We start from the raw sequence: 19,640 nt of genomic DNA, 5'->3' as shown, positions 1-19,640 counted from the left end.
ACAACTCCGGAGCATCAGGTTCCCCGTACGGGCCACCATTTGTCGTGAGCCAGGACTATGTCCAGCAGAGTCCAGGAAAGACGACACAGATACCAAGGTGAGGTTCAAGCTTCTGTTTCTCTTTCTTCCTTTATTCTCTCTTATTCTCTCTCATATTCTCTTCACTATGATGCTGTCTCTCTTTCTATTACACACTTCAGCTCTTTATATAGCGTTTCCCACAGCCCTCCCCCCAGCCGGTACCAATCAGGGTTCACACACGTGCAGCGGCCAGGCAGAGTGTAGCTCATTAGGCACGTAGCAAGATCATCAGGCTGGCAGCACCTGTTTGGCCTCTCCATACTTTGGAGTAAACAAGCGGGAATCATGAGCCTTGGCAATCAGCCAAGAGTTGGAGTAAACAGCACGAGGTTTGGCAGCCAGCCAGGGCGCCATCTGGCTGACTCAGCTGTGCTCGCTTCCCACAACAGACCAAGGAATTTCTCTTCTTTACTCTGAAGTTTGGAAGGGAAGAAAGGAAATTACATGAAACCACATGGCTTTAGCTATCTTGACTGAAGTTCAGGGTTTCACTTTTCCCATTATCAAAGTTGAATGCTGTGAATATATTCCTGATAAATTTGCTAATGTCCCGTCTGTTTTAAAAGATATAAAATGAGATTGAAATGATGTTAGATAATGCCATACCATTAGGTGAATAGTTCCAGAAATAGATTTCTGAATCCTTACAGTAGAAGGCAGTTATATCTATCATGAGCTTAAGAGTAATTCAGTTAATCTTTGAACTTTGCATACTCAACTGCTGTTTTTAAACTTTATCTCCTTTCATTTACACTAAATATACTCTCAGATGGTCATGCAATAATCTAACTCCATCGTCATGGGCCCTTTGACCATCCTACAAGGCCTGAGAGACACTATAAGTATAAACTCCCTAAAACACTGTGATCTACTACTCTAAACAGCTCTTCCTTTACTCTTTATCCCCCACATCCCTAACCAAAAGTCAGAGGTTGTCTTCCCTCACTATATCTGGTGGTTACATTTTTAAAAGCCACTGATACACTTTTAGGACCTTTTAGCTAGACTCCCTGGAGGGATACCCTGACTGGCACATGTGACACTCATATTCAGTATAGAAGAAGCTAGAGTAATCTGCACACCAGTTCCCTAACGACAGCTAACTGTTACCTCTTCAGAGGAAGGAAAGATGAGAAGAGGAGGTAGAAATAGGCTAGGTAAAAAAACCCAGAAGAAAAGTGACCTTTCAGCTCAGAGCTGGACATTTCCTTGTTCTGCAAGTACAATTGTCCTTCCCTAAGGCCAGGGATGCCAGGTTATATAATCCAAAAATATCTCTGGTTCATAGCCAGAGGCAATGAGACTCAATCGAATCCCACTCTGATCAACCCTGCCTGCTATAAAGGAACTCTGCTGTCTTCTCCTAAGCTCCCTATAATAAAATACTCCTTTCTAAAATTCATGGTTCATGAGCTTCATTTTAGAATTGAAAGGCAGATCCAGAAAACCCCCAATTTGAGGGACCCCAGCCTCTTAAGCTAAGCACAACAGAGCAGAGAAAGTCTATGTTGCTCTCAAACACATCCTTGTGGGGGCCTGAGGCCAGGGGCAAGGCAGGATGGCGCCTAGAGGAAATGGCCAGGGCATGATCAGACTTGTTTGGCGCCTAGAGGAAACAGCCACAGCATGGCCAGACTTGTTTTGAAGAATCGCTGATTGGCTCCTGCCATTTCCATGCATCTTGGCAGTATGTGATCACCTCGTGAACGCTATGCTGTGCTGTGGAGAGGAGACTGCATGCTCAAGTTCACCTTTAATATGATTGTACACTTGGTTGGGGAGAGGATTTTCCTTTGTGGATTTTGCCTTCATAAGCCCTATAACACCTGCAATAAATGAGTTCCTGCTTGACTGGCTCCCTCCCGGGAGGCTGCGGATAACGGACGGACACCTCATCTCCCTTTACCTGGCTCCTGTGTCAGGGCAGGATCCCCAACATCTGGTGTCCAACGTGGGGCTCGAAAACCACTCAGACCCACTGTGGGAGCTGATTGTCAGGGCTAATTGGGTGAGTACTGAGGGAAGTGAGACCCCAAGAGATGGGTAACACAATGAGTAAAAGTGAGGACCCGGCACTCATGGCGCTGAGACATATGCTGAGATCCAGGGAGTTAGAACAGTCCAATTCCTCATCAAAGTTCTGGGAGGCTGCCCTGTGTCTCGCTCCCTGGCTGCCTGCCAGCAATTTATTCCAGTGGGCTACCTGGGACCAGATTGAACAACTGGCTCACAAGGCAGAGATCAATAGAGGGGAGGAACCACCCTTGGGGTTTTACCCCACAATCTCAGCCCTTAAGTCATGTTTTCAACCCAATCCGCCCCCCAGGCATACCGGCCTTTGCCGGATGAATAAGGTTGCAGGGGAAGATCAATGGGTTGTTTTTGATGAGGAGAGAGCCCAACGATTGAAAGTGAAGTGCATACTATGGAGAGATCTGGAAAGGGGGGTTGATGAGAATGGGGAAGATAAGGGGGACCCCTGGCACTTTGGATGAGCATAAGGGAAAGGACCCTTGGGGGGCCCCCCGATCTAGTCCATTGGAGCTCTCCACTCCCATGGTACTGGTCCAGGCTTTCCCCATAAACATCAACCCTGGACCCCAGTACCCAGCCACCTGGTACCCTTGGGAGGCTAAAGATCTTAAAGAATTAAACAGGCGGTGGCTGAGGACGACCCCGGGTCCCCCTGGGTCAACACTCTTCTCCAGGGTGTGGTATATCAACCCTGTATGGCCAAAGACTGGATGGATCTAGCCAAGGCAGTCCTCCCCAGCCCCTTGTTTATTAAATGGGCAGCACTATACCGAGAGGAATGTCTTGTCCAGGTGGAAAATAACCATGCTGCCAACACCCCTGTCCCTATCACTTTCAGCATGCTGACAAGGACCACGGATGGCTTTGCCACGGGCGCCCAGCAGCCATCACTTCCGCCACCATATACGGAACAGGTCAGGGCCCTTGGCCCAAGGCCTGGCATAGTTGGATACGGGTCCTATGGAGCCACCTATATCAGGGATCCATCAAAGCTCAGAGGAACCATTGCATGAGTTTGTAGATAGGGTTGAAAAGAGTCTAAAGAGAAAGTTTCCCCTTGGGCCTCTCAGAGAACAGCTCATAAAAATGTTAGTATAGGACGGTATGAATGCTGACCACAAGGTCACCTGCATGGGGTTAAAGGACCATTCCATGAGCAGCTGGATCGTGGCCTCAAAGGACATAGGGATCAAAACAAAGGTGAGCGAGGCTATGGCCCTGGTCCTTAAGACACAGAAAGAGGCTCTAGCTACAGCCTTTAGAGAAGCCCTCACAGGCCTTGGGCTGCAGGATAGGCAGCCCAGGGCTGAGGACTGGAGATGTTTTGAATGCGGCCAGCCCAAGCACCTAAAGAGAGACTGCCTGCAAGGGAAAGCCCCTTTCAAGGTGGAGGGGGACATGCCCAGGGCCCTGTGCCCACACTGCCACAAGGGGTTTATTGGAAAAAGGACTGCCAGTCCAGGTATGATGTGGAGGGCAAACCTTTAAACTAGGTTTGGGGAAGCCCCCAGCCCTGTCACCAAAAGGGGGAGGGCACTCAGGCCCTGGAAGGCCCACCACCCACTGGATGGTCCCTATCATCCCGGGGCTCCGCCCTAAGATAGACATCTTGATAGATGGGCAGAGGTTCTGGGTTATCATTGACACCAGGGCAGATAGGACCACCCTGAGGAAGAAGAAGTGCCTTGAAGGTGGCCCCTCAAGCCTGGCCCATAGGTTATAGGTGTCAGTGGCACCATGCCATCATGGGAGCTTAAAAACTGACTTTGCTGGCAGGACCCAGATGGTACTAAGGGGGACAGTGGCTAAGGGGTGGCTGAGTGGCTTTCCTACAACCTCTTTGGGAGAGGCCTCCTTGGGGGGGGTGGATGTTTTTGTAACCATGGACAACAGGGAGTTTATCGAAGGGATCCTCGATGATGAGGAAATGAACAAGGTTAGAAATCCCCTTGACCACCTCTCAAACTACAGGGGGGAGGAGTCCGAGTCCCCCAGGGTCCACTCCCAATCCTAGAAGCCACTGTTCCTCAAGTTCCTACAACCCAATGGTCCCCAGGGAGCCCTGTTTTGGTGGAACAGTGGCCGTTGCCCAAGACAAAGCTCCAGTCTTTGAGGCATATTATACAGGAACAGCTTATGCTGGGGCATATCCTCTCCTCGATAAGTCCTTGGAACACCCCTGTTTTTGTCATAAAATGTCATCTGGCCAATGGAGAATGCTACAGGACCTGTGTAAGGTCAATGCCAGAATGACACTGGAAGGAGTCCCCTTGAGGGGACTTCCCTGGATACCCACTATTCCCTCAGATCTATTTCTCATAGTTATAGATATCAAAGACTGCTTTTTCTCTATCCCCCTACAACCCCAAGATTGCGAGAAGTTCGCCTTCTCTGTACCTTCCATCAACTTTAGCACACTTGATGAAAGGTACAAATGGACAGTCTTGCCCCAAGGCATGGCCAATAGCCCAGCTTTCTGTCAGAGCTTTGTAAGGGCTCTCTTGAGCCTGACAGAGTCTTTGCCACATGCTACTGTATATGCCTACATGGATGATGTAATTTTGGGGGCACCAAATCTCTACCAATTGCAGGAATTATATGAGGTCACTCAAAAATGCCTCCAGGCGGGAGGGCTTCAAGTATCCGCTAACAAAATACATAGTGTCACCCCAGTTTAAGATTCTGGGGACTACACTGTTCATGGAGGGGGTGAGTCCCTTAAAGCTACAACTGGCTATTAAACCTAATATGACCCTGACAGAATTTCAAAAACTATTAGGGGAGATTAATTGGCTACAGTCCTGGATGCCCATCTCTACTTAGACACTGGAGCCCCTGTTCCAATTGTTAGTAGATAAACAGCCATCAGAGCTAATCCATCTGAACCCACAACACCTAGACATTTTACAGGGCGTCTAGGAGGCCCTGGACCAAGCCCAACTGGCCCGCTATATGCCTGGAAAGACCTCGAACTATGGGTGCTCCCCAGCGAGGCCCTGATGACATCTGTCCTCACACAAGGGGGCAAGCCCCTCCAATGGGTGCATACCTCCCTAAGGGGCACTCCATGGGTGTATACACCCACGGACCAGTTGGCTGACCTAATTGAGAAGGGACGGGATATATCCCTGAGACATTGTGGCATTGACCCCCACAAGATTATTATCCCTTATTGGCTAAAGGACTTTGAATGGCTCTGCAGAAAAAAACAGCTGAATGGCCATAGCCTTGGAGGGCTTTCTGGGAAAGTTGGACTGTCATTATGGCCCTCACAAATGGGTAACCTCCTTTTGCACCCTCCACTGGGGGGCCCCCAGGCTTTTTGTCATAAACCCTCTGACGGAGGCATATAATGTGTTTACTGATGGTAGAAAATTTGGAGCTGCTGTAGTAATTTACCCAGCGATAGGAACAGAACCAAAAACATATGTTCACACTTGCAAGGGCTCTGCTCAATTTAAAGAACTCATGGCCATTGCCCTAGCATTGTCCAAAGCAGATGACCTCATGAACTTGTTCTCTGACAGCCTATATGTAGTTAACCTCCTGGGATTATTAAATTCTCATATTCAGCTAGATGATAATCATATTACCCCCCTAATGATCCAGGTTCAAACATTGTTAACAGAAAGAAGGGCCCCCATTTTCTTACAGCACCTTAGGGGCCACCAAGGACTGCCTGGGTTCCTCTCCCAAGGCAACACAGAGGTAGACAAAATGGCTTCTACCCATATCCTATCAGCAGGCCTGGAGAAAGTTCAACAACTGCATAATCATACCCATGTAAATTGGTGGGGACTCCATAAGAGGTTCCCTCAAGTTCCTATCAAGGACCTAAGAAAAACTGTACATACCTGTAAGTCTTGTCAACCCTTTCTATAGGTGCCACCCCTCCAACAACCAGGGGCAAACCCTAGGGGACTGAAGCCTAACTCTCTTTGGCAGACAGATGTCACACATTACGTTCCTTTTGGAAAACTTAAGTGTGTTTTCGTGTCTGTTGACACATTCTCACATGCCTGTTGGGGTCCACCACACAGGAGAAAAGTCTACACATGCTCAGTCTCACTTCCTTCAGTGCTTCACTATGCTGGGATTACCTCAAAGGATTAAAACTGACAGTGGACCATACTTCATAAGTAAAAGCTTACAGGACTTTTTCTCTTTATGGGGAATCCACCATAACACGGGGATCCCCTATAACACCCAGGGCCAAGCTATCATAGAACGTAACCATCAGGACCCAAAGACACAATTACAAAAACAAAAACGGGGAGTAAGCCCCCAACAACAGCTAGGTTTGTCCTTATTTACCATCAATATCCTCAATTTTCTAAAAGGTCAATTGGAATCTTGATTCCAAAAACATTGGGGGCGTCAGGAGCAAAGACCAGAGGTATGGGTCATATGGAAGGATCCAGTAATGGGACAATGGTGAGGACCCGACCTGCTCCTTACTATGGGCAGGGGGTTTGGATATGTCTTTCCCACAGATGAACCCCAGCCCATCTGGGTACCTGAAAGGAATCTAAAGATGCAGTAATAACGCTGTCCCAAAGGTAACAGCCCTTTGAGGAGGATTTCTATGTCTTACAGGATGGAGTTTTTGGATGGAAGGCTTTCATTGCCATGCTCACCGCTGCTGCCCTGGTCATCATCATGTTTATCATTACCATCATTATTCAAGATCTGATCAATAGATGGCTGACCAAAATCTGTCAATAATGGTATTCCTTCTCCTGCTAGCCATCTGTCAGATAAAAGCCAAAGACCTCTGGGCCTTGGTCCCTTCCCCGCCTATACTCTTGCCCTTCTCTTAAGTGAAGAGCTGCCAATTACCAAAGACATGACTCTGCTAGCTTGTGACCCTCGCTTTAGGTCAGTTTGTCTCACCGCTTCCATATTACTGACCAATTAGATTATTGCTCTAAATTATACCTGGGCCCCAGTCCTATCCATGGACTCCTCCTTTTTTAGTAAGGTATGGGAGCATGTTTCTAATGCTTATGCTAGTTTTTGTTCTCCTCAGGTGTCTCTGCTTGGTTATCAGAAGACAAAGACAGATGAAAAAAAGTCCTGGTCCAACTTGCCCTGGCCACCCAGTCCCCCTCGGGCCCCTCCTGAAGACAAATCCAGGCATGGATGCTTGAGCTAGCCTGAGGCCCCAAGTTGCTTTGCCCCCTTATGGGATAGACCCCCGTATATTAACCGCAAAAGGGAATGGCTGGTCCCAATGATGGGTAAGACCCTCTTAGACTGATGAACCCAAGACAGGGGCCATGAAGGCAATCATGGTTAGTGAAGGATGGGCAACTTCAGCACCTAAGGAGAGGCAACCTAAGTCAGGGAGGCCATAGCAGCAGAGGGTATAGCAGCAGAGGGGGATGGGGATGATGTGCTCCATCCCCAGGGGCTATCCTTAAGGAGCCTCACTTTTAAAACAAAGTAGGGAGAGAGATGCGGGGGCCTGAGGCCAAGGGCAAGGCAGGATGGTGCCTAGAAGAAAGAGCCAGGGTGTGATTAGACTTGCTTGGTGCCTAGAGGAAATGGCCACAACATGGCCAGGCTTGTTTTGAAGAATTGCTGATTGGCTCCTGCCATTTCCGTGCATCTTGGCAGTGTGTGATCACCTCATGAACGCTATGCTGTGCTGTGGCGAGGCGACTGCATGCTCAAGTTCACCTTTAATATGATTGGACACTTGGTTGGGGAGATTTTCCTTTGTGGTTTTTGCCTTCATAAGCCCTGTAATGCCTGCAATAAATGAGTTCCAGCTTGACTGGCTCCCTGTCATGTCTGATTGTCTCCCAGGGAGGCTGCAGGTAACAGGTGGACACCTCATCTCCCTTTCCCCAGCTCTTGTGTCGGGGCAGGATCCCCGACACATCCTGATAGTCCCATATCAGTAAGAACCATATGTGGTACATGAATACAAAGAAACAGTATTTTCTGGACAAAAGAGGACACTCTCACATATGAATCCATAGCATTTGTGGAAGCATGAACAAGACTTGCGTGAGCCCCAGCCAGACAAAACACCAGCATGGGGAGGTGGGCAAGAAGCCCCAGCTCTGGTTGTGGAGTATTGGCTTTTGATAGCTGCTGGAAGACAGAAAGTCAGATTTTTTAAGGGCATGACATGTGGTAGGTTGAGCAGACTCCAGGGGACTGACCTACACTCACAAGTATTTTTTGATCCTTATAAAAGAAAAATAAAATATATTTAGAGAGAGGACAGGTAGTTAGAAGGTAGGGAGGTGTGGATGGATCTGAGAGGAGATGCAGGAGAAAGCTTGAATGTGATGAAATTACATTGTATGAAATTTTCAAAGAATCAATAAAATACTATTATTAAACTATTCTGTATAAAAATAAATGTTCAGGGATGGATAAGAAATGCTACTCCCAGTAGGTACAACAATACTCATAGTCCCATGATAATATAAGAATCAAAATATGAAGACTTTAAAACACTCATATGTGAACCTACATCAAAGGTTGTTTATTGTTGTAACCTGCTTGAGCAAACTTTCTTAGAAACTAGTCTAAACAAGTATTCCAAATAACACTGATATTTGAAGGTTTTGGCTTTTAGTCTCCAAAAATCTACCAGTTGGTCATTAGTGAAAGTGCACAAGTCTGTGGGGAGATTTCACAGAAAAATCATTGACAAATATGTATATATTCAGCAGACTCACTAGATTCATTGTCTCGAAGCAAATTACACTATATCAATTATATTATGGTGACAACATTCACCATAATATAGTGTAATTTTTAAATTTTTATAGAAACAAGCATGATTGCATATATGTCTAATTCCAGTTTCAGAAGGCTAAGGTAAGAGGATCCTGAATTTGAGAGCAGGGTAGCCTACATATTGAGATGTAACAAAAAAAGATCAGGAAAATAGTAAAGATGAAGGTAACCAAAATTTAGAAAAGACAGAAACAAAATGAAGAAAAAATTCAAGTATGAGTTGACTTCCAATACTTCCAGTGTTTCAAATACTGCATTCATATCTGGTAATTAGGTAGATGGATATTCTTAAGCTGAGACTTTCAAGAATGTCTTTCAATAAACAAAATTAGGTCTCACATAGTTCTAAATTTAAGGAAAATTATGCAAGAGAAATTAGACACAGATTACACCATATCTTGTTTTGATGATAGTTTCATGTTACTAGAAATTAAACTGTTGAGAAATTAAAACAGTTTTATATTTCATTACTTACTGCAATGCTAATGTACAGTCAGTAGATAGTTAAATTTGCAATTGTCTTTTGGCACTCAGGAAAGGGAAATTTAGATGCTGAAAAGAAAATCAGAGGGCTAGTGTCCCAGTTTAAAGTCAGATGAATGTTGGGTAAAACTGTAAAAATAGAAACTGCCTTAGGACAATAATAAAAGCATCCAACATTGTCTTTCAAGGTGACCAGGGTCTCTTCTTCTAAATGCAGATCCTCTGAGAGAAGAATAATGCTAAGTGAGTTGTGAGGGTGAGGGATTTATCTCTCCTGTTCACGAGTCATTCAGTTCCTTTCTCTACTTGAAAGGGAACAAACATAAGTTAACCTTTTCTCGCCCTGCAAGGTTATCATTAATAAAGAGTCAGAGTGCAACCAATTATTGTGATTCAAATAACAGGAATGGGAACAAAGCATTTGATACATACTGGCAGCAATTCTATTCACTTAAAATTATGGTAAATATTGAATTATATTTTAGTCTTCGTTTCTCCTGTCAGGCTCCACAAAGCATCATGGTTCTTTTCTTTTAAACTTCCTTTATCTTACTTATTTGGTTTTGTAAGTAATATTGATGTCATTATTACATAATTAATTACATGAATTACTTATTAATATTTTAACTTAGTTTTAAACATAAAATTCAGGAACATATCCCAGACTCAAAACAAACAATGAGGTTCACAAATGTGAAGTGTGTGGACTGTTAGCAAAAAAAAGAAAATAAACTGAAAATGAAAAATCTTTCAAAGCCACCAGAGAATTGAAGTTTTTGGTAAATCAATTGACCAAAAATCTAGAGAAAGAGACATTTTCAGAGGAGACTGTGACTTAATTTACTTGAAGAATGCATGCATCACTGTACTACATACAAGGCTCTAAGAAGATTCAGCTGATTAGTTAAAATTGGTATAAATGGAGTTTAAATCCTTAGAAGCCAAAGGTAAGAAGAGGTCTCCACTTTCTTGCAAACCTACTTCCCATGGTTCTTTGCAAATACCTGAAGGGAACGTGAGCCAGTTTTAATCACACTTAAGTAGCTGTTGATTACCGTCAAGATAAGTGTTAGTACTGACTGCACCAGTAGAGCTAGGTTGCTGTGTCAGTCATTGTTGTATTCATTAGGCTTTATAGCTGGGTTGGACCATTGGTTGATATTCTCCCCCTATTAACTTCCTCTGATATTATGAGAGCTTACTTTCATGAAGGCAGCTTCCAGATGAGTTCAGTTTCATTGTTCCAAGTCCTCTGTCTAAAGTATACCCTTCCTTCAACATATGGTCTTACCTTCAAGTTCTGGGAGGATATCAAGGGCTATGGCAAGGGCCTGTGCTACTCTGGGAATCTCTTGGACTACCATGACCAACAGCTTGAAGGTAGGTTTCTCTTACTGGCACCGTGCAAAGTGGGACAAAGAAAAGAATCATCAGATAAAAGATTTTAATCCATCCAGTGTAGGAACAGCTTCATATGCAGTATCTAAAGAGACAAGTTAAGAAACACAGAGTTTGTGACAAAATCATCTACAATGCCAGGACCCACTGCGCATATAAGAATAGAGGTTGAAGCAAAGAAAGGACGTGATACCAAGAAACCCCGCTGAAAACAAGTCTACATCTATATGTGTATGCGCCTCTGTACCAACAAATAAACAGACTCCATAACAAGGAACAATGTTAGTATGAAAACCGAATATTGTATAATGATAAAAGACTCAGTATGATCAAAAGATAACTAAGGTCAAATAAAAATACATGTAATACCAGAGCTTTAGTGTATATGTATCAGGTAAAAAACTGCCAATTTTTATTTTATACTCCACTAAAAATTAAAAAGAAAATCCTAGACCTAGAAGGTTACCAGTTATAATAAATATTAAAAAAAGAAATTTTACAACTTTTATAAGTAACAGTCAGAAAATAGTAAAGAAGTTAATATTTCCTGGCACAATTGTTAATTTCAGTATTACTCTAATATGAAAATTAGACAAAAATATTGGGATAACAGACTAATAGCCTTCATGAATGCTATGAAAAGCCAAAAAAGTTCAATAAAACTTTGGTAATCTATCATTATCAATGGACTATATAAGAAAATTGTCTTATCAATAAAAAATTAGAAAGAAATTAAATATTTTAAAACATGTTAGACACAGAAAAATCATTCAATATGATTCAGCACTTGTGACCTTTAAAAAAAACTTTCTGTAATCTAAGAATAATAAAGAATTTCTTTCACTTAATAAATGAGATACCTGTTTATATAGCTAGTATCACAGCAACATCATCCAAAATACTGAGGAAAAAAACGATTTCAACTTGACATCTGAACAAAGTAAAGAGTGCTTTCTGTCTGCCTCTCACAGTCATAGAAATTCTACTCGATATTGTACTGGAAATCATAGAGAAAATAAGGGAAGAAAAGGAAATACAAAGCATTTAGACTGAAAATACTTTTATTGAAAGGCAATAAAATATCTCCATTAAAATACAATTGTCTAGGTAGAACATCACTAAGAATCTATTTTAAAGTTCCTAGAAATGGAGACTGTGGAAATGACTCAGTTTGTAAAATGCTTGCCAAGCAAATATGAGTTTAGATCCCACCACCCATCTAAAGAGCTGGGCTTATTAGCACATGAATACAACTCCTGCACTCAGGAGGTGCAGAAAGAAAATTTCCTGAGGTTTGCTGGCAGTAAGAAACCCCATGTCATAAAAAAAAGTGTATAGTAATAGAGAAAGATGCCTGATGCCGACCTCTGGCCTCCACACACATGTGCATACACTTTCATAGACATGAACATATTCATAAATACATCAAATACATCCATCCACACACCTCCAGAGAGAGAGACAGAGACAGACAGACAGACAGAGAGAGAGAGAGAGAGAGAGAGAGAGAGAGAGAGAGAGAGAGAGCTCAAACTACTATTGGGCTTAAGAAAGATTTAGGATGACAATGCAATATAAGAAAGTAAATCACATCGTTCTACTACAGCAATAAACACTGTAATTTGAAATTGATAATATTACCTACAATATAATGAAAAATTTGAATTGTATGTGTGATAAAATTACACTACACTATTATTTAATGGTGACATTTAATCTTTATGTCTACATATGTTCTACAATAATTTGGAGGAATTAAAAAAATTTTACTGATTCTTTGAGAATTTCAACATTGTAATTTGGCCACACTCAGATACCCTCCCCTATTCTCCACTCCAAACATTCAACTCTTCAATTTCATGTTCTCTATTTTAATTTTTCCTGTTTAAAGACTTATCAAATCTGTGTTTCCCAAATGCTCTTGTGCGTGGGTTCATTCACTTGGGCCTGTTCAGCTTACCTGGCATCCCACCCTTAAAAAATATGACTTTTCCCATCCCAGAAGCTATCAAGTGCCAATAGTTCCTCCATTAGGACTTGGACTTCTTGTCCATCTTCCTCCTCTATTCTTTTTTGGTCTGGCCTGAACTTGAACAGGTCTTGTACATTCTGTCACAAGTGCTGTGGGTTCCACTGTGCAACTGCCCTCCTGTGTCCAGACAACATGGTTTTCTTGTATTCATCTACCATCTCTGACTCTTACAATTTTTTGTCCCCTCTTCCATATACAGATGACTATGCAGTAGGAAGGAGTCTAAGAATATTTATTTCCCCAAGGGTGGTATGACTGAATCATGTCTGTTTATAGATTTTTGTGGAGGCTCTACACTGATTTCCACAGTGGCTGCACCAGTACACACTCCTGCCATCAGGGAATAAGTGCTTCTCCTTTCCCCATGTCCTTGCCAACATTTGTCATTATTTGGTTTTGAATCTTAGCCATTCTGACTAGGGTCAGATGAAATCTCAAAGTAGTTTTACCTTGTATTCCATGCTGACTATAGATATAGAATATTTAAAAAGAAATTGTATGCATTTTGATTTTATCATTTGAAAACGCATGTAGTAGCATTTAGCTATAGAATTGTAGTGACCCCTTTAATCTTTGGTTATACTTTCCTTTTGGATGTTTAAGGGGATAGAGTTGCCCCAGATAAACCAATTTGTTTTTACACTTAAGGTCATTTGAGGATCTGTTCCTCAGGGGTCACAAAGCTTGAAAGGAGCGCCTGGCTCCTTTCTTTTACCAGTTCCATCTATGTGAAGATAAGCCAAAAGTCCTGCTCAACTATGGCTGACTTCACTTGGAAGCATGGAGGAAATGTTTCCTCTATGTTGACCCTCCTCTTTGTAGACTGGACACTGGTTCAAAGGTGTTTGGTGGGGTCTCCATGGCCTCCTTGATCAAGAGGACAGGTGACTCACCATAGTTACAGGACATTTTGAAAGATGTTCATAGTCCCCTGGAACTTAGTCGACCTAGAAGGGCAAAGAGCAAAAATTGTCCTTTATGTCCCTCTGACCAAATTAGCATAGGACTCAAAGTATGGCTGTTAAACATCCAAGAATATTAGTTCCACCAGTCTGGTACTTTTAATTAGCATGTGCTATGTAGATAAAGCTTGGAAAAAGACCAAACAGTCTCAGATAAACCCTGCCTAGGCATATATTATGTTCCTTGAGCTAGTTGTATGTATAATTTGTTAGTAGGTTGTTCACTTAATATGATTCCCACTGGTCTTTTTAAAAAAAAAATAGCTAGGCATTATTTATCTCTCGCATTGTCTAACCCTTCCACCATGGTTTCCCTATTTAAAGTGCCCCCATTTTTTCCCATTTCTCTCTTAATAATACCCTTCTCCTGTTGTCCCACCTCTTTTGAGTTACTTCTTTCCCTTTATCCCCAAGATTCCTCATATAACCTTTGCTCCACCCCTCCCCTTAAAATAACCCCATTTAAAAAATAGTTTATTTATTATTTTTATTTTATGTGTATGAGTGTATTGCCTGCATGTCTGTTAGTGCAACCATGCTGTGCACTGTTGCAGAGGTCAGAAGGGGGCTTTGGATTCCCCTGGAACTGGAGTTAAGGACGGATTATAGCCACTATGTGGGTTCTGGGAATTGAAACTGGGTCCTCTGCAAGAGCAGACAGTGCTCTTGAACACTGGGCCATCTCTATAGCCCCAATAACCCCATTTTTCTATGTATCTCCCTTATTAACACCTGTTTCCTACAGTTCTTCTCTTTCATAGTCCTTCTTTTCCTTTACCTCCCTGGTTCCTTTTCATTATCCCGGTTCCTGTGGTTATGTCTGGATACATACTTATAAGGATTTGGTGCTAGGATCCACCTAGGAGGGATAATATGTTTTTACTGAGTCTGTGTTACTTCACTTCATATAACAGTTCGAATCATGTGGTTATTAAATAAATATTTTTTTAAGAAAAAGAAACAAGGGGAGATAGAGATTATTTGGCCTACAGGCTACAGCGTACTGTGGTAGTGTAGTCACTGTGGCAGGAGACTGAGGAAGCTGGTCACATTACCTTTGCAATAAAGAAGCAGAGAGCAAGGATGAATGCATGCATGAATGGGCTCAGCATATCTCCACTCTCACCCACTCCAAGATCCATTTACCTGCAAATTCATGATTTCATCTTTACAGTTGAGTAAAACTCCATTGTATAAGTGAACCACATTTTCATTATCCACTCATCAGTGGAGGGACACTTAGGTTGCTTCCATTGCTTAGCTATTGTGAAAAGAGCAGCAACAAACATGGATGTACAAGTGTCTCTGCAATAGCATGAGTTCTTTGGGTATATGCCAAGGACTAGTATAACTGGGTCAAATGATAGGTTAATTTGTAGTTTTTTAACAGTTCTCCATACTGCTTTCCATAGGGGTTGTAGAAGTTTGCAGTCCCACCAGCAGTGGATGAGTGTTCCCCTTTCCCCACATCTTCTCTAACACTTGATATCATTTGTTTTCTTGATCTTAGCCAGTCTGACTGGGGTAAGGTGAAATCTTAAAATGGTTTTAATTTGCATTTCCCTAATTGCTAAGGATGCTTCTTAGCATTCTTTATTTCTTCTGCTGAGAAATCTCTGTTCAGCTCCTTAGACCATATTTTAATTGGGTTATTTTCTTTCTTGATTTTTTTTTCATTTTTATTATATATTCTGGATATTACACCTCTGTCAGATGTGCTGCTGATGAGGATTTTCTCCCATTCTGTGGTTTTTCTCTTCACTTCCTTGGTTGCTTATTTTGATGTACAGAACCTTTTTACTTTAATGAGCTCCCATTTGTTGATTCTTGACCTTGTTTCCTGAGCAATTTATGGCTGGTTAGAAAATTCTCTCCTATACCTATATCTTGTAGGTTATTGCCAATGTTTTCTTCTAACAGTTTCAGTATTTGTAGCTATTGTGAAAGGGAGTATTTCCTTGTGCCCTTTCTCTGATTGCTTGTTATTGGTGTATAGAAAGGCTACAGACTTTTGCAGATTAATTTTGTAACCTGCCACTTTACTGAAAGTGATAATCATTTCTAGGAGTTTTCTGGTGGAATTTTTGGTGTCTCTTAGATATAATACATCATCTGCAAAAAGGGAAAATTTAATCTCTTCTTTTCCAGTTACTTCTCCTTTAATTTCCTTCTCTTGTCTTATTGCTCTTGCAAGAATTTCCCTGATTTTAATGGGAATGCCTCCAGTTTTTCTCCATTTAGAATGACATTGGCTCTGGGTTTGTTGTATATGGCTTTAAATATGTTGAGGTATGTTCCCTACAGTCCAATTTCCTCTAGAACTTTGAAAATAAATGTATGTTGAATTTTGTTAAAGCCTTCTATGCATCTATTGAGATGACCATGTGGTTCTTGTCTTTGAGTCCATTTACATGATTTATGACATTTATTAATGTACGTATTTTGAACCATCCCTTCATCTCTGGAATAAAGCCGACTTGATCATGGTGGATAATCTTTTTGATGTGTGTCTGTATGCAGTTTTCAAGTATTTTGTTGAGAATTTTTGCATCTATGTTCATTAAGGATATTGGTCTATAGTTTTCTTTTTTGGTTGTACCTTTACCTGGTTTTGTTATTATTTGGTTGTACCTTTACCTGGCTTTCATATTAGAGTGATGCTGGCTTCATAGAAGGAATTTTGAAGTTCTCCCTCCATTTCTATCTTTTTGAATAAATTAAATAATATTGGATATAGATCTTCTTTAAATGTCTGATAGAATTCTGCTTTAAATCCATCTGGTCCTGGGCTTTTTTTAGTCGGGAGGTTTTGTATTACTGTTTCAATTTCTTTTTGTGATTTTTTTTTTATAGGTCTGTTTAAGCTGTTAATCTCTTCTTGGTTTAGTTTTGGTGATTTGCATTATTTTGGATATCCATCTATTTCTTTCAGGTTTTCAAATTTAACAGAGTTTTTTTTTTTTTTTTTAAGTATTCCCTTATAAAGTTCTTGATCTTTTCAGTGTCTCTTGTGATGTTTCCCCTTTTATCTCTGATTTTTTTGATTAGGAGGTGCTCTTTCTTTCTTTTGGTTACCTGGGCTAGCCGTCTGTCAATCTTGTTTATTTTTTCAAAGAACCAGCTCTTCAATTCACTGATTCTTTGTATTGTTTTTTTTTGTTTGTTTGTTTCTGTTTCATTAATTTCTGCTCTGATTTTTCTTATTTCTTCTTGTCTACTGGGTTTGACTTTCACTTGTTGCTTTTCAAGTGTCTTGAGTTGCAATGTTAAGTAATTTATTTGTGCTGTGATTTTTTTAAAAAAAATTTAATTTAATAACCACATGATTAGAAGAAGCATTTCATTAAAGTTTTAACATATTCAGTAACACATTCCAGAGCAAGGATACTCTTTCAACAGTGGCTGTAAATTTTTAAGTTCACAGTTGAATTAATACAGTCATACAATATTGAACTTAGTATAAACCCTGTAAGACATAAAATTGAATGAGTTTTTACCCTTTAAAGAAGATCTCCATTTCATTTTAAGATATGCTGTTTCCTACATTATGTGTTTGCACATGTCTTTAATCTCTATGTATCTGATTATTACTAGTCACAGTTGGTTACATTCGGATCTTTAGTACCCAAATATGGATATAAAGTCATCAGGTAGATTTCACTAGTGTTTAACACCTCTACTACTTAACATGAATTTAAAAAATTTTTATGCTTCTTTCTCAAATATAACTCATTTTTTAATTTATTGATTGTGTGTGTGTGTGTGTGAAACAGAACATCCCAAACAATATTATTCATCCACACACCCACATTCCAAGTGACACCTTCCCATGCCACCCCCGACCCCTGCTGGAGCCAATATATTCGGTCATCCCTGTTACTGTCCACTGTGATCAGGTAGATTTCACTGGTAATTTTTACCTCTACTATTTAACATGACATAAACTTTTATGCTTCCTCCTCAAATATAATACATTTTAAAAAATTGTTGATTTTTTTTCGTGTGTGTATATCACAAAGAACATTGCAAACCATCTTATTCAACTATATACCCACTTCCCAGATGGCACCCTCCCACAGCCTCCCTCCCCCCACTAGAACCCTTATACTCTGATATCCCTGCTACTGTCTGCTGTGTTGTCAGGAGCCCCAGACATTCCCCACTACTTTTCCTTCTGATGAATCTAGTCAGCCTACCTAGAGGTCTTTGTTTTAGGAGGGTCAGCTGTTCCTCATCTAGCAGCAATCAGTTGTCAATATTCCTTTAGATAAGATTGGGCTCTGCTGTTCATTTTCCCAGCTCTATGCTGGGTTACTATCTGGTAATTAGAGCTATAAACTTTAAGGACTGCTTACCTTGTGTCCCAGAGGTTTTGTTGTGTTGTGTTGTGTTGTCCTTTTCATTTAGTTCCAGGAATACTTTTATTTCTTTCTTAATTTCTCATTTGACCCATCATCATTCAGTAGTGTGTTATTTAATATCCATGTGTTCATGTAGTTACTAGGGATTCTTTTGGTGTTGATTTTACAATTTATTGCACTGTGGTCTGATAGAATGCATGGAATTATTTCAATCTTTTTGTATTTATTGAGATTTTTTGTGCCCCAGTATATAGTCAATTTTGGAGAAAGTTCCATGGGGTGCAGAATAGAAAGTATATTCTTTGGTGTTTGGGTGGAATATTCAGGAGACATCTGTTAGGCCCATTTGATGTATGGTATTGTTTAATTCAGATGTCTCCCTGTTAATTCTCTGACCTGCTGACCTATTTAATGGAGACAATGGGGTACTGAAGTCCCTTTCTCTTAATGAGTTGGGATTAATGTGTCTTAATTTCCTGTAGTACTGTTTTTATGAAGTTGGGTTCACCAGAGTTTAGTGAATATATGTTCATGATTGTAATATCTTCTTGGTCAATTGTTTCTTTGATCAGAATGAAATGGCCCTCTTTGTCTCTTTTGATTAGTTTTAGTTTAAAGTCTATTTTGTAAGACATTAGAATTGCAATGTTGCTTTTTTTTCTTAGTACCATTTGCTTGGTATATTTTTTTTTCCATCCTTTCACCTTAAGGTAGTGCCTTTCCTTGAAAGTGAGATGAGTTTCTTCAGAGAACAAAAAGGTGGGGTTTTTTGTTTGTTTGTTTCTTAATCCATTCAACCTGTCTGTCTCTTTTGACTGGGGAGTTCAGTCCATTGATAGTTAGTAATTAATGAAAGATGTATATTTATTCTTGTCACTTTTATTTCTTTCACACTCTTGGTGTAGCTCTGCATTTCCATACTTAGAACTTCATTAATTTCTTTCTGTAACCCCTTGTGTATAGTTGATTCTTTCTTCAGCTGTTTGTATTGCTTCAAGAACTCTGTAAAGGGCTGGTTTTGTGGACATGAATTCTTTCAGCCTATTTATGTCATGGAATATTTTTCTTTCCCTTTCAACTATAATAGATATTCTGGGTTGGCATCTGTGGTCATTTAGAACTGGGAATACTTTGGTCCAGGTTCTTCTGGCTTTCATAGTGCACTGAAAAGTCAGCTGTAATTCTGATGCGTTTTCCTTTATATGTGATTTGTTGTTTTTCTTTTGATCTTTCAGTATTGTCTCTTTGTTCTGCATGTTTAGTGTTTTTACTATGATGTGAAGTGGAGAGTTTCTTTTCTGGTCCTCTCTATTTGGTGTTCTATGTTTTTATTGTATTTGTATGGGAATGTCTTCTTTTTATTTGGGGAAATTTTCTTCTACAGTCCTGTTGAAGATTTGTTTCATACCATTATCTTGAGATTTTTCTCCCTCCTGTATGCCTATTATTAGTGAGTTTGGGTTTTTTATGGTGTCACACAATTCTTGCATATTCCATTTTTGTGTTTTCTAAAAAGTTTCATAATCTTTG

The sequence above is a fragment of the Nannospalax galili genome, unplaced genomic scaffold (assembly GCF_000622305.1).
Source record: "Nannospalax galili isolate Female #2095 unplaced genomic scaffold, S.galili_v1.0 scaffold154, whole genome shotgun sequence".
NCBI classification, from domain to species: domain Eukaryota; kingdom Metazoa; phylum Chordata; class Mammalia; order Rodentia; family Spalacidae; genus Nannospalax; species Nannospalax galili.
The sequence above is the reverse complement of the archived record's forward strand: the minus strand, read 5'-3'. Positions refer to the sequence as shown.